Source organism: Aulostomus chinensis, chromosome 20 (genome assembly GCF_037954235.1).
Source record: "Aulostomus chinensis isolate RoL2024-O1b breed Wild chromosome 20, RoL_Achi_v1.0, whole genome shotgun sequence".
In the NCBI taxonomy this organism is placed as follows: domain Eukaryota; kingdom Metazoa; phylum Chordata; class Actinopteri; order Syngnathiformes; family Aulostomidae; genus Aulostomus; species Aulostomus chinensis.
Window position 1 is genome coordinate 7,927,183 of NC_141339.1, and position 14,097 is coordinate 7,941,279.

Sequence of the window (14,097 nt, forward strand, 5' to 3'; positions counted from 1 at the left end):
AGAAAAGCAACAAATATTGATGGTTAAGACTAGAGTAAGACTGAGTAAAGACATCACACAACAGTTAAATCCTACTGTTAATTTTAAAATAGATATATCCTTTTAAACTGGCTTTAAATGGTGACTATTTCGGGAAAAAAAGTGCCAAGTTTTTTAAAAAGGGACCCCAATTTAAACACCAAATGGGGAGCTATGAGGGCCAAATGGGGAGCTATGGAGGCCCCGCTGGAAAAAAAAATTGGCCCCCATATCTCTCTGGGTATAATTTGACCCTTGCATGTGCTCCTAAATCGTCAGCAGCCATAGTCTGCACCGTGTCCTTCAGTGATTTGTCCAGATGTGGGACAAAAATGCCATCAACTTCCATGTCACAACCAAATGACTCAACATATTTTGTTTTACACAGAATGGCCAGGAAATTCGAAGACAAACTAGAGGGAGACCCGGGGGTTACTTGGTACCCGATACACAACATAAAGTTTGTGGATTCTGCAGGAGGTGCCCAAAGGATTACAGACCTCAATGTCATCAGCATACAAAGTTTTGGATAAACTTACAACAAACTATTTTCCTTACACTGGAGACCATCCTTATGAGACCAACTTCATTTCCAGTGTCTGTCTCCCTTTGTGTTTCATGATTACTAACTATCTTGTCCACAATATCTTTCCTACTCAGCAGCACTTGTAGGGATTCTAGGATGGGGTCATACTGGAATGTTTTGTTCTCTTCTGCATCCAAAATATATTCAACTGGTTCAACAACATTAAATTTTGCCTTGTAATATTGCTTATGTTGATATGCAGAAATCAGATGTCCATCCCTCTCTACAGCCTTATTTACAGGATTCACTGTGCATAGATAAAGGGTTATTTCCTCTTTGACAGCTTGATAGATGTGTTAACTTGGAGCTTGTGCTTCTGAAAAATGTCCACTAGAACACTTTCAGCATGAGATTTTGAGAGACAGCCAGCTAAGTGGTGAAGTTCTACCAAAAATCCATTGTTTGCTCTGCTTGGTATGTGGGAAAATGTCTAATTTTAACAAAACTGCAAGCAAATGTGCTTGATTACATCTGTGAGGTCATTTAGAGTACCAGAACTGCTACCTGGTTGAGCATCCCCACCAATGTCATCATCAGAAGTATCTGAGGCAAGGGTGGATGATACTACAATTCCTGGGTTAAAAATTTGGGGGGAATAAGACCTGTGTTTCCTGCTCTTGGGAGATTTAAAAGATCCTGAGACATTTGTTTAAAATTTGTAATCCAAGAACATTCAAGTTACAACCTAATTTTTCTTCAAGTGTGCATTAACATGAGTCCAGTAATCTGTCCAAAGGCGTGTTCACACCAAATGCGATGTGAATTTGAGCATTGCTTTATTTGCGCAAATTTGATGGCTGGATGATTTATTTTTATTCTTGTCATTTGCACAAACTTTTTCCCTGCGAGAACAATTTATTTCCGCCATTTCTTTCATCATCAATCATGGCTGACCTAACAACCGTTGCTGGCTTGTATCTGTTGTGAAGTCCAAGATACAGTGGAAAACCAAACACCGCCATATCTGGATCCATGGCACAATCCGGAGGAGCACTCAGCTGGGGTAATTTCACTGCTTTCTTTGGGAACAGTGCCTGGACGATGGCCATTTCCCGCAGTACTTCAGGCTGACGAGGGCCCAGTTTGATGACCTGTTAGCAAGGACCGGTGTCAGGATATCACGGACGGACACCAACTACAGCCAGGACTGTTGACGTGACTTCACTGATGCCAGGGTAATCTCAACTCTGAAAGGCTCTCTCAACACAACGTCACGCGAATTTGTCGCGCAAGTTGAATATTTTCAGTTTGTGTGTAGCTGCGAGATTCGCGTCGCCCTGCAACTATACACATGAATTTGAATCTAATCGCCCCTCTACATAGACTTTACATGTAAAGTTGTCGTGCAAAAAATTTGCGTCACATTTGGTGTGAACTCAAGTCAAGTCAAGTCAATTTTATTTGTATAGCGCCAAATCACAACAAAAGTTATCTCATAACACTTTACAGGTAGAGCAGGTCTAGTACCATGCTCCTTCAATGAATTTACACCCAACAATTCTTCATGAGCAAGCACATCAGGCAACAGGAGCGACAAAAACCTTCCTTTTAACAGGTAGGAACATCGAGCAGATCCAGGCTCAATGGGGACGGCCCTCTGCTTTGACCGGTTGGGGGGAAAGAGAGCAGGAGAGCAGGACAGAGACAAAGACAGATAATGTAAACACACATGTGAACACGCCTTAAGACGCAAGATCATCTTTCTGACAGGTGATGACTAGTTTTAATGACATAACATCTATTCAAATGAATTAACAGTGCATTCCAAGTTCTTAAAATGCATGGGCAAACATGGACTATGATTGTTATTCCCAAATTATCTGTCACTTGATAACGCTTCAGAATATGCAACCTACTTGGAAAATCTTAAGGGCAAGCCTTGCATTGTCCCATTTACTGTGTGTCACTGGAATACTTCTAGCACCTTTCACCACCTGTAAATGTGGAAACAAAGAAGGGTTAATGTCTAGTAAGGAAAAAATGGTGTTTGATTAAAAAAATAAGTCTTCAAATATCAAACATAGAGAATAATAACAAGGGGGAGGTATACACAAGAGTAAGAGGGTGAGCTGTTAAATCTAATAAGGATTTCCGCAATTAACAAGGGGTGAAATGGCTAACCAGATGTGGGGCAGGGCACCACTTAATGATTCCAAAAGATTAGATAAATGATAGTTGAGTAAATACATGTAAAAGTGATGGAGTGATGGAGTGTGCTGTGGTGAACTTTTTTTTTTTTTTTTTTTTTTAATATTATGTCCAATCTGTTCCCACACATGACTGGGGCAAAATATCAAAACCACTTGCAAAACACAAAACAGTCCACCCAAGTACACCACACCAGCTAAACTAATTATATTTATCACCTATTTGACAATATAAACAGGTAAAAGGCATTATAATTATGGTAACTATAAAAGCAAATACAACGTCCTGTTCTCACCACAAAAACTTGAGTCCACGATCCATCAGCTGACTCCAGGAGATATGGGCATTAGTTTGTCTGTCAATCTGGAGCAAAACAGAGAAAAAGACATCGCAAAACTGTATTTCAATATACAAACATGTTGATGATGAATACTCACTAGCCAATTTATTTGGGTACACTGCATCAACTAAAATATTAAATAATGTGATTATTGGCTTCTTGGATGAGAACAGAAAATATCTTCTCATTACTGAAGCATAAGGTAGACTAACCACGTTCCATGTTCAAACACTGGGCTGACTATATAAGAGTTTCCATGATTTATGATTATGTCAGTGAGTAAAGTGGAATTAACTAACAGGCTAACAACTAATTCACGGCTACCGCTCAAAAAAAAACCTCAAACATGGTGATAAAACAGCACAAGCAAATAAACTCACGGCACTTATTTAATGTTAACGTTACATGGTGACTCTCTAGACATTAAACTACATTTATTCAATCAAAAAAACCAGACTTACCGAAATAGTGGTGTGCCGTACCAATAGTGTGAGCCCTTGGATGTGAGAGAAATGATTGCCTTCTTCTACCAACAATGCAAAGCGCGCAAGACAAGATCATGTGGGGTATCATAATAATTAACATTGCTACATTGCTGACTCGCTTCACCCCAACATGATCCGAACAAATTCATGTACCCTCAATACACATCAAGTAGTTTCTACACAATATAGTTACACAAAACTTTAAAACTGTGTTACTTACACTACATTATCCTAATAGAGGGCCAGTAATTATAATGTTGGTTTGAAGAATAATGCTTTTGTTTTCTGCTTTGACTGGATAAACAACAATGTACATAAATTAAGACCAATAGGAAGCATATGACCCTAAATTTAGTAAATTATGGAAATTGAAGGCACCTTTGAACACTATACATTCCCTCAACATCACTCAAGTAAATTGCAATAAAAACACAGATTACCATATCTAACTTTTTGTATGTCCTCAGTCTGCCATAAGATAAGATCTGATAAATAAAACACCCCTGGGCTTGGTTTGGCTACGATGTGCAAGACTCTCAGGTGGATTCCTTGGCATTCACGACAAGCCTTCTTGGGTGTACAGGCTTCAGGGGCTTCATGTATCAATGAGGTTTACACAAGAAAAACTTGTGTACACCAGGATCGGCGCTCACGTTCAGATGTATCAACGCAAAATGTTCGTCGATTCTTGCGCCGTTTCATGCCAACTCCGTAGGTGCTGTAGAAGTAGGTGGAAAGCCGATTCTTGTGTTAACTGCACTTTGGTCTGTTGGCGACACCCTGTGGTGGTGTTTGGTAACTGACATTAATTGGTAACCGCACATTCATCAAGCACAAAAAAGCCCTCCAGCGGGAGATGGCGGACCATCAGTCGACCCTCAACCGGGCCATGCCCTGGGTGGTGGACCTGATCATTGAATGATATTATAAGAAATATTAAAGCGAAAATTGCAGCAAGAGCCGGATTCTCCAATGTATTCAGAGCCACTGACAGTACTCATGTTGCCATAAAAGCGCTGTCCCATGAGGAATACGCTTATGTTCATCGTAAGGGTTTCCACTCCATCAATGTGCAGATCATCGATGCGCAAAGGCTGGAGGGATGGACGCAGCCGGGCAGCCGTCCTCGCACGCCAGAATTTTATTTCCACAATGTGAAAGGGTAAGAAGTGATTACACAATTCATGAAGCCAGATTGATGTATTTTGTCCACGAAACGTTCCAGAACATTTATCAGCCAGTCGAGCCGCTCATTGTCCCCGTTATTCCCCTAAAAATGTCCTCCTGCGACTACAGGACCGCCTGTGTGAGGATGGGCTGGCCCGAATGCCACTGGTCCTGGCGGATGACTGAGCCAGCAGGTGTGCTGCACATCGGCGGCATGGCTGACGGATCAAATTCTGTTAAACATAATTGTTTATTTAAATAGCTGATTCTGTGTATTTGTTGCCTTCACATCTGTGACAAAGTATGTGGAAATGTTGCATAAGAAATGGAGTTGCCACTTACCCTTCAGGCTCTCGGCGTCAGCGTGGGTGGCAGCGATAATCCCCCTCACAGAGGTGCTGCCCGTGACTGCCGCCACCCGCTGCTCTTGGAACTGTCATTACCATTACTTGTTGCACTTTGTAGTTTGGCCTTGGTGTCTCGCAGTCTCTCTGTGTTTCCACAGATCCACCAGAGCTCCATCTCTCTGCTCCAACTGCCTCCTGCATCGCCCCCCCCTTTTTAATCCCCTGCTGTAACACCGGCCTGCGCTCCCCTCCCATGAACCAGTCTGCCATCCAGTCCCCCATCAAACTGGCTTGCTCCCTGCCTCACCTACCAGCAGCTTCCTTCTTCAACTATTATAAACATTTCCATGTTTTCCACATTTTGCATTGTAAACTGTTTTCTTCTCTGTAACAACATCTGCTGCACGTCTGTCCGTCCTGGGTGAGGGATCCCTCCTCAGTTGCTCACCTTGAGGTTTCTCAGATTTTTCCCTGCTAAAAGGGATTTCTATGGAGCTTTTCCTCAGTTGATGTGAGGGTCTAGGCAAGGCAATAAAATATACAATTTTATTTGTATAGCCCGTTTTCAAAAACAGTTTGTCTCAAAGGGCTTCACATGGCATCATAACAACATCCTCTGCCCTCAGACCCTCACATCGACTGAGGAAAAACTCCATAGAAAACCCTTTTAACAGGGAAAAATCTGAGAAACCTCAGGGTGAGCAACAGAGGAGGGATCCCTCACCCAGGACGGACAGACGTGCAGTAGATGTTGTTACAGACAAGAAAAAAGTTTACAATACAAAATGTGGGATACACGGAAATGTTAATAACAGCTGAAGAAGGAAGCTTCTGGTAGGGGAGGCAGGGAGAGCAAGCCAGCTTGATGGGGGACTGGATGGCAGACTGGTTCATGGAAGGGGAGCGCAGGCCAGTGTAACAGTAGGGAATAAGAGGGGGGGGGGCGATGCAGGCGGCGGTTGGGGCTCTGGTGGATCTGTGGAAACACAGAGAGACTGCGAGACACCAAGGCCAAACTACAAAGTGCAACAAGTAATGGTAATGACAGTTCCAAAAATGTGCAGGGAGGAGAGGAGGAGAGAGGGGGAGAGGAGAGGAGGGAAGGGCTCCATGTAACCTGATGTGTCCCCCAGCAGTCTAAGCCTGTAGCAGCATAGCTATCAATGGTTCAGAGCTACCTGAACCAGTCCTAACTGAAGGCTCTGTCATAGAGGAAGGTCTTACGCCTGGACTTAAACGTAGTTAAAGTGTCTGCCTCTCTGACCCATGGAGAGAGCTGGTTCCACAGTAGAGGAGCCCGGTAACTAAAGGCTCTACCTCCCAGTCTGTTTTTATTGATACTGGGAATCACTAAAAGACCTGCATTCTGGGAGCGGAGTGCTCTGGTCGGACAGTAGGGACTAATGAGCTCTTTCAAATAGGATGGAGCTTTATCATTGAGAGCCTTATAAGTTAGCAGAAGGACTTTGAAGTCGATTCTAGATCCTACAGGAAGCCAGTGGAGAGAAGCTAAAGTGGGAGAGATGTGTTCTCTCTTCTTAACTCCCATCAAAACCCTCGCTGCAGCGTTCTGGACCAGCTGGAGACTCTTTAGAGAGTATTTAGGACATCCTGACAGGAGAGAGTTGCAGTAGTCCAGCCGAGAAGTGATAAATGCATGCACCAGTTTTTCAGCATCACTCTGGGAAAGGATATTCCTAATCTTAGCGATACTTCGCAGATAGAAGAAGGCGGTCCTAGTCACATGCTTTATGTGGGAGCTGAAGGAAAGGTCCTGGTCAAAAATGACTCCAAGGTTCCTTGCAGTTGTACTCGAAGTTAGGTTGATGCCATCTAGAGTAGAGATCCGATTCAAGAGCGTGTCCCTGTGGTGTTTAGGTCCAAAAATGATTACCTCAGTTTTATCTGAATTGAGCATTAAGAAGTTAGAGGACATCCAGGATTTAATGTCTTTCAGGCAGTCTTGCAGATGAGTAAGCTGGCTTGTGTCGTCTGGCTCCATCGACAAGTAAAGTTGTGTGTCATCTGCATAACAGTGGAAGTTGATCGAGTGCTTCCGGATTATGTCACCTAATGGGAGCATGTAAAGAGTGAAGAGAATCGGTCCTAAAACTGAACCCTGTGGTACACCATATGTAACTCTGCTATACTCCGAATGGTCATTATTAACATTAACAAACTGAAACCTGTCAGATAAGTAGGACTTAAACCATTTTAGGGCAGTTCCTTTCATCCCAATGTCATGGTCTAGTCTCTGTAGCAGGATGCTGTGGTCGATGGTGTCAAATGCAGGTCTAAGGGCAGAGGATGTTGTTGTGATGCCATGTGAAGCCCTTTGAGACAAACTGTTTGTGAAAACGGGCTATATTTTTGTGCGTACGCAACTTTCGCAGTTCTTGCGACCGCAATTTTTTAGTATGAGATCCACACAAGTATTGATACATGAGTATACATGTTTCCATACATTGGTACATACTTGTACACCTCCAACATAACAACAACAATTCTTTCTGCAGTCCACATCTCTATCTGTTCAGGAGTATGTGTGATGCTGATTGGGCACTGGGAAAAGTAATGATCGGTGCCTTTGCAGCCTTCTTAGGCTTGAGATTGGAAGGAACTGATGGTGTTCGTGGAACAGACTCTGCTGCTGGAGTATCTCTTTTATGATAGATCATCATGGGTGGATGGTTCCTTGGCGTCTGCACAGGTTTATCTCCCTTTATGCCAGAGGACTTCTCCGGTTGGTTCCGTTGAGCCATTTTGGAAGATAACTTTTGCACTTCAGCTGTCACCTTAAGCCAATCTGTAAAACCCTTCAGGTTGTAGGGGTTAAGACTGCACATCTGCATTGACCATGTAATTGGAGATGTTCAATAAAACTGTCTCTCAAATACTTGGGAAGTTTTCTCAAGAGTCTACCCAAGTTACTGGTGGACATAAGCTACAGTTCATTTGTGCCTTCCAGCAAAGTAAGCATCCCTATTTGCAGGTCTACTCAGAGCGCAAAGCTCTGGAACACATTGGAGTCTCCTGCCCTGATGTCAGGGGTAATTCAGGATCGATGCTATTTCCGCTTGCGCTAGGTGATGCGGTTGTCCATACTGTCGTTGCAAGGCATGCATAGCTGCTGTGTATTGGTGAAGGTTGTGGCGACAAGCAAATGGCTGGGGAATAGTTTGACTTGGAATGGCTGACTGGAAGGCTAGGGAGTTATGGTACAGATATTCTAGCTGGTAGGTTGAGAATCAGCTGTACCTGAGGAATGGATGAAAGGGAGCTGAGCTGTGGTCATCTGTGAGGTTCGATATAGGGGTGGCAAATACCCACTGACCCACTGTTGAGGGGGTTTAATACGCTGGCATATACTGACCAGATAATCGTGTAGGTGAAATGGGAGGTGCCTACTCCGTCTCTCACATGATGAACATGTCATAGCTAGATTTGAGGAAGCGATTCCATTGGTGCTAAATTCAGTGCCATGTCCCATTTTAACTGAGGACGCTGATGTCAAACTTAGTCCCTCCCTAATTGATCATTTTATCTTTAGTGCATCAGGCACCTTAAGAACAACTTTGGACTCAGTTGCCCCACTAAAAAAGAAATCAATAAATCCAAGGAAAAAAGCACTTTGGTACAATTCTAAAACCAGACAGCTTAAACAAAAAACCAAGAAACTACAGAGAGAATATGACACTCCTCCAAACTGGAAGAGTCACATGTAGTCTGGCAAGAAAGCCTTAAAAGCTATAAGAAGCTAAAGCCCTACATATAGCTAGAGCAGTCTACTACTCAGCACTAATCAAGGAGCAGAAGAACAACCCCTGGTTCCTCTTCAGTACTGTAGCCAGACTGACAGAGTGCCACAGCTCTATTGAACCAAGTATTCCGGTTTCCCTGGGTAGCAAAGATTTCATGGACTTCTTCAATGACAAAATTCTCTTTATTAGAGAGAAATTATTCTCCAGCCATCTGCTGAGAACACAGCAAATATAACCTCAGAAACCTTCGAGGCAGATGAAGGACAAGACATACAATTTGATAGTTTTTCTCCCATTAGCTTTCAACTTCATAAATTTCATTGCCTTTAGCCTGCAATGATGTTTTCTCCAGCAAGACACTACTCAGCCCGTGATCTGTTCATCTTACAGCTCTGTCCCTGTCTTGTTACTGGTTTTACTAATGCTGTTACTACTGCTTGCGCTGTCCCTTTGGCTATCCCTGATTCCACTTCTCCTTTTAGGATCTCAGAAAGAGCTGAGGCTGCTTGTGCTCCATTGTCTACTTACACTATTCCAGTTTTGGATACAAAACAGTCTGCTAGACACTGTAAACAGATCATGCACAGAAATTCTACCAATTTAATCAAGATTAAACTATTAGATAACCAGCGATCTGAGTCACAACAAGTGTTCACACCTTCACTCCTTACATCTCAGGCAGATTTTGTTTTGCAAAAAGGATTGGGTTTTATTCATATTAATGTGCGTAGTCTGATTTCTAAAATGGATTATATGGATATCTTGTCCTTACAAACAAAGGCTGATGTTTTTGTATTCTCCGAAACGTGGTTATCAGATCAAGTGAGTGATAATGACATTGCCATTGACGGATATAATGTTTTTAGGTCTGATAGATGTAAGCCCACGCGTGGTGGAGGTGTAGCCATTTTTATTAAGAAAAAAATCTCTGTAACTGTTGTTAGCTTGTGTCTATCCCCAAATGTTTTGAATATTTGGCCTTAAGTGTCTCCTTGGGTAACAGTGCTAACTGTGGAAAACTGCTTATTTTGGGCATTCATCATCCTCCCTCTGCACCGGCTACTGCAATTACTGATTTTGCCCGTCTGCTTTCATCTCATCTTCCTTCAAAAATAATTTTACTCAGTGACCTGAATCTTGACTGGCTTAGTAATACATCTGATGGTCTAAAAGATTTGTGTATTGACCTAAACCTTACTCAACTAATCTCTGCTCCAACAAGACCTAGTCCAGCTAACCCTGAGAAATCCACCTTATTGGATCTTATTTTAACTAACAGGCCACATAATTTTAAATCCTCTGGGGTTTTCCCACTTGATTTTAGTGACCACTGTCCAATTGCATGCATCAGGAATGTTAAACAGGAAAAATCAAAACCTTGTTTTATTAATAAGAGATCTTTTTTAAACAGTTTGAGGAACATGATTTCTTATATGGTTTGTCTCTAAGTGACATTTTCTCCATAACTGCTATTCCTGATCCTAATGTGGCCTTAAACTATTTTGTCAAAATTTTTAATTCTATTTCTGATAATCATGCACCCGTTCCGGGTTCGAGTCCCGGCTCGGGCACGGGATCTTTCTGTGTGGAGTTTGCATGTTCTCCCCGTGTCTGCGTGGGTTCTCTCCGGGTACTCCGGCTTCCTCCCACAGTCCAAAAACATGCAATTGGGGACTAGGCTGATTGAATACTCTAAATTGACCGTAGGTATGAATGTGAGTGTGAATGATTGTTCGTCTCTCTATGTTGGCCCTGCGATGGACTGGCGACCTGTCCAGGGTGTACCCCGCCTCTCGCCCGTTGACGCTGGGATAGGCTCCAGCCCCCCCGCGACCCTTAATGTGTAGAAATAAGCGGAAGATGACGATGGATGGATAATCATGCACCCTTTAAGAAACTGAGGGTAAAGGACAGAAGCAACTTAATGACATGTTAAGTACCTGTCAGTCTGGTTTTAGACCTGGGCATAGTACTGTGTCAGCAACTTCTAAGGTTGTGAATGATCTTGCTCATGCTCTGGATAATAAGCTTGATTGTGTTGCCCTTTTTATAGACCTCTCTAAGGCCTTTGATACAGTTGATCATGCTATACTCTTAGAGTGTCTCTATAGCATTGGATTTGATAACAAATCTTGTAAATGGATTGAGAACTATGGTACATGGCAGAACTCAAGCTGTGGTGGCTGATGGTTACCAATCAGATTTTTTTAATATCTGTAAAGGGGTGCCACAGGGCACAGTCTTAGGACCATTGCTTTTCTCCATATATATTAATGATTTTAATGCTGGTATTAAGAATAGCTTAATTCATCTGTACGCTGATGACTCAGTCATACACTCATTTGCTCCTTCAATTGATCTAGCCCTGCAGAACTTACAGTCTGATATTTACACTGTCAAAACAACTCTTGCTCATCTTAAATTGGTTTTAAACCCAGGAAAATCTAAGTACGTGATTTTAACAAAAAAAACATTTGACTGAGCTATCTGATGATTTTATAACTACTTTTACTACTGCTGATGGGACCCCCTTGGAAAGAGTTTCCTGTTATAAGTATCTGGGCATTTGGATTGATGATAAGTTATCTTTTAAATCCCATGTTGCAGAACTTTAAAAGAAACTGAAGCCTCTATTGGCATTCTTTTATCGTAATAAATCTTGCCTGCCTCAGTATTGTGGGAAGCAGATAGTGTTAACTACATTTTTAGCAGTTTTAGATTATGGAGCTGTCATTTATATGCACGCCTCTCCCTCGACACTAAAACCACTTGACACAGTATATCATTCTGCTATTAGATTTGTTACTGGTGATGGGTTTATGACCCATCACTGCCAACTTTACCAAAGTGTAGGCTGGACCTCTCTAACTCTGAGAAGAGAGCAACACTGCTTTCTGTTTATTTATAGGGCTCTGCTTAATCAGCTACCTGTTTATTTAACAAATTTACTGGCTTTCAGGTTATACAATTACTCCATTAGCACTCATACTCCCCTGGCTCTTAATGTACCAAAAGTTAGGACTGAGGTAGGGAAATCTGCCTTTGAGTATTTTTCTCCGTTTAAATGGAACAATCTTCTGTCACAGCTTCAGTTGACTGAAGTCACAGTTATTAGACCCCTTCTCAAAAAAGAAACCCTGGATCCAGAAGTTTTGGCCAACTACAGACCAATATCAAATCCTCCTTTTCTCTCCAAAATCCTGGAGAAAGCAGTTGCTAAACAACTCTGTGACTTTCTCCACAGCAACAGCTTATTGGAGGATTTCCAGTCAGGTTTCAGGAATCATCATAGCACAGAAACAGCTCTAGTCAGAGTTACCAATGACCTCCTACAGTAGTAGCATCAGATGAGGGACTCGTCTCTGTGCTGGTTCTATTAGATCTTAGTGCAGCTTTTGATACTGTTGACCACCATATCCTTCTACAGAGAATAGAACATGTCATTGGCATTAAAGGAACTGCACTGAATTGGTTTAGGTCATATTTACTGGGTCGATCTCAGTTCACCCTAACTAATGATAATACCTCTGAAACCACTGCAGTGAGTTCTGGTGTTCCATAAGGCTCTGTGCTTGGACCAGTCCTCTCCACCCTACACCTGCTTCCTCTAGGTCACATTATTAGGAAACACTCAATTAATTTTCACAGCTATGCAGACGACGCGCAGCTGTACTTATCAATGTATCCACATGAAACAAATCAGCTGACTAAACTGGAGGCCTGTCTGAAGGAGATACAAAATTGGATGACCCATAATTTCCTTTGATTAAACTCTGATAAAACGTAAGTTATTGTGCTGGGCCCAAAACATCTTAGAGACACCCATCTAATGAGATAGGTACCCTGCATGGCATTACCTTGGCCCCCAGTAAGGAACCTAGGAGTTCTCTTCGATCAGGATCTGTCCTTTAACTCCCACATTAAGTAAATTTCCAGGACTGCTTTCTTTCATGTAAATAACATTGCTAAGATCAGACACCTCCTGTCTCAAAAACATGCAGAAAAACTAGTCCATGCTTTTGTCACTTCCAGGCTGGATTACTGCAGTTCCCTTCTATCAGGCTGCACCAGTAGGTCCCTAAAGACTCTCCAGCTGGTCCAAAATGCTGCTGCCCGCGTGTTGACGAGAACTAGTAGAAAGGACCACGTCTCTACTGGCTTCTCTGCATTGGCTCCCTGTCAAATTTAAAATAGAATTAAAATTCTCCTTCTAACATACTAGAATAGCTAGAATCCTTTGCTCCCAGGATGCAGGATTACGTATGGTTCCTAGAGTTTCTAAAAGTAGAATGGAAGCCAGAGCCTTCAGCTATCAGGCTCCCCTCCTGTGGAACTGTCTCCCAGTTTTGGTCCGGGATGCAGACACCCTCTCTACCTTTAAGAGCAGGCTTAAGACCTTCCTTTTTGAACAGGCTTATAGTTATGGCTGCTTAAGCTGGCCTTCAGATATGCCGCTATAGGTTTAGACTGCTGGGGGATCTCCCATGGTGCACTGGGCTTCTCTCTCCTCCTCTCTTTCCACTCTGTCCTCCTGTATGTGCCTTTAATAAATCATACTCAAATGTGTTACTAACGTCTTCTCCGCAGGCTTCGGGCTCCCCGCATCCCAAATCCCGGGTGCTGCTGGAGGAGGCTACAGACTTGAAGAGGCTCAAGCTGCCACCCGTAGCATCACCTGCTCACTTCCCCATCTGTCCATCAGTCTCTTCCTTTTCTCTCGCTCTGTTTATCTCTGTCCCTCTCTTTCCATCTGTATATCTGTCTTCCTCCATTATCTGTCTTTGTCTCTGTCCTGCTCTCCTGCTCTCTTTCCCCCCAACCGGTCAAAGCAGAGGGCCGTCCCCATTGAGCCTGGATCTGCTCGATGTTCCTACCTGTTAAAAGGAAGGTTTTTGTCGCTCCTGTTGCCTGATGTGCTTGCTCATGAAGAATTGTTGTGTGTAAATTCATTGAAGGAGTGTGGTACTAGACCTGCTCTACTTGTCAAGTGTCATGAGATAACTTTTGTTGTGATTTGGCGCTATATAAATAAAACTGACTTGACTTGACTTGACAATTAGTATCTGGGGCTGCAGCTGCTCCCTGTTCTACCATGTTGCACTGCAGATGAAGGATCCAGCTTACAACATTAAGAATCGTGTGAGGTAGCTACATCTACTCTGTAAAGTTAGGCAGGATTCTGCATGCGCAATGGGACTCCAGTCAAAGCGTGACACGAGACAGAGATGTCATTGGTTTTCGCTCT

General features: G+C 42.8%; 1 protein-coding gene across 4 annotated transcripts in view; it reads right to left on the reverse strand.

The window, feature by feature from the left end:
- Nucleotides 1-14,097, reverse strand: part of LOC147242704 (leucine-rich repeat and fibronectin type-III domain-containing protein 2-like) — a 147,422-nt gene that overhangs the window by 47,592 nt on the left and 85,733 nt on the right. Inside the window, exons 1-3 of one of the 4 annotated variants that reach the window (XM_086188830.1) lie at nt 5,087-5,182; nt 3,048-4,977; nt 2,461-2,538 (exon numbers count right to left, since the gene is read on the reverse strand). The exons of 1 other annotated variant lie outside the window; for it this stretch is intronic. The gene's annotated coding sequence lies outside the window, so the exon portion shown is untranslated. Of the gene's footprint in view, nt 1-1,498; nt 1,993-2,460; nt 2,539-3,047; nt 5,183-14,097 lie in introns of those variants that run through there. 2 more of the 4 variants (XM_086188829.1, XM_086188831.1) reach the window with 2 other exon arrangements.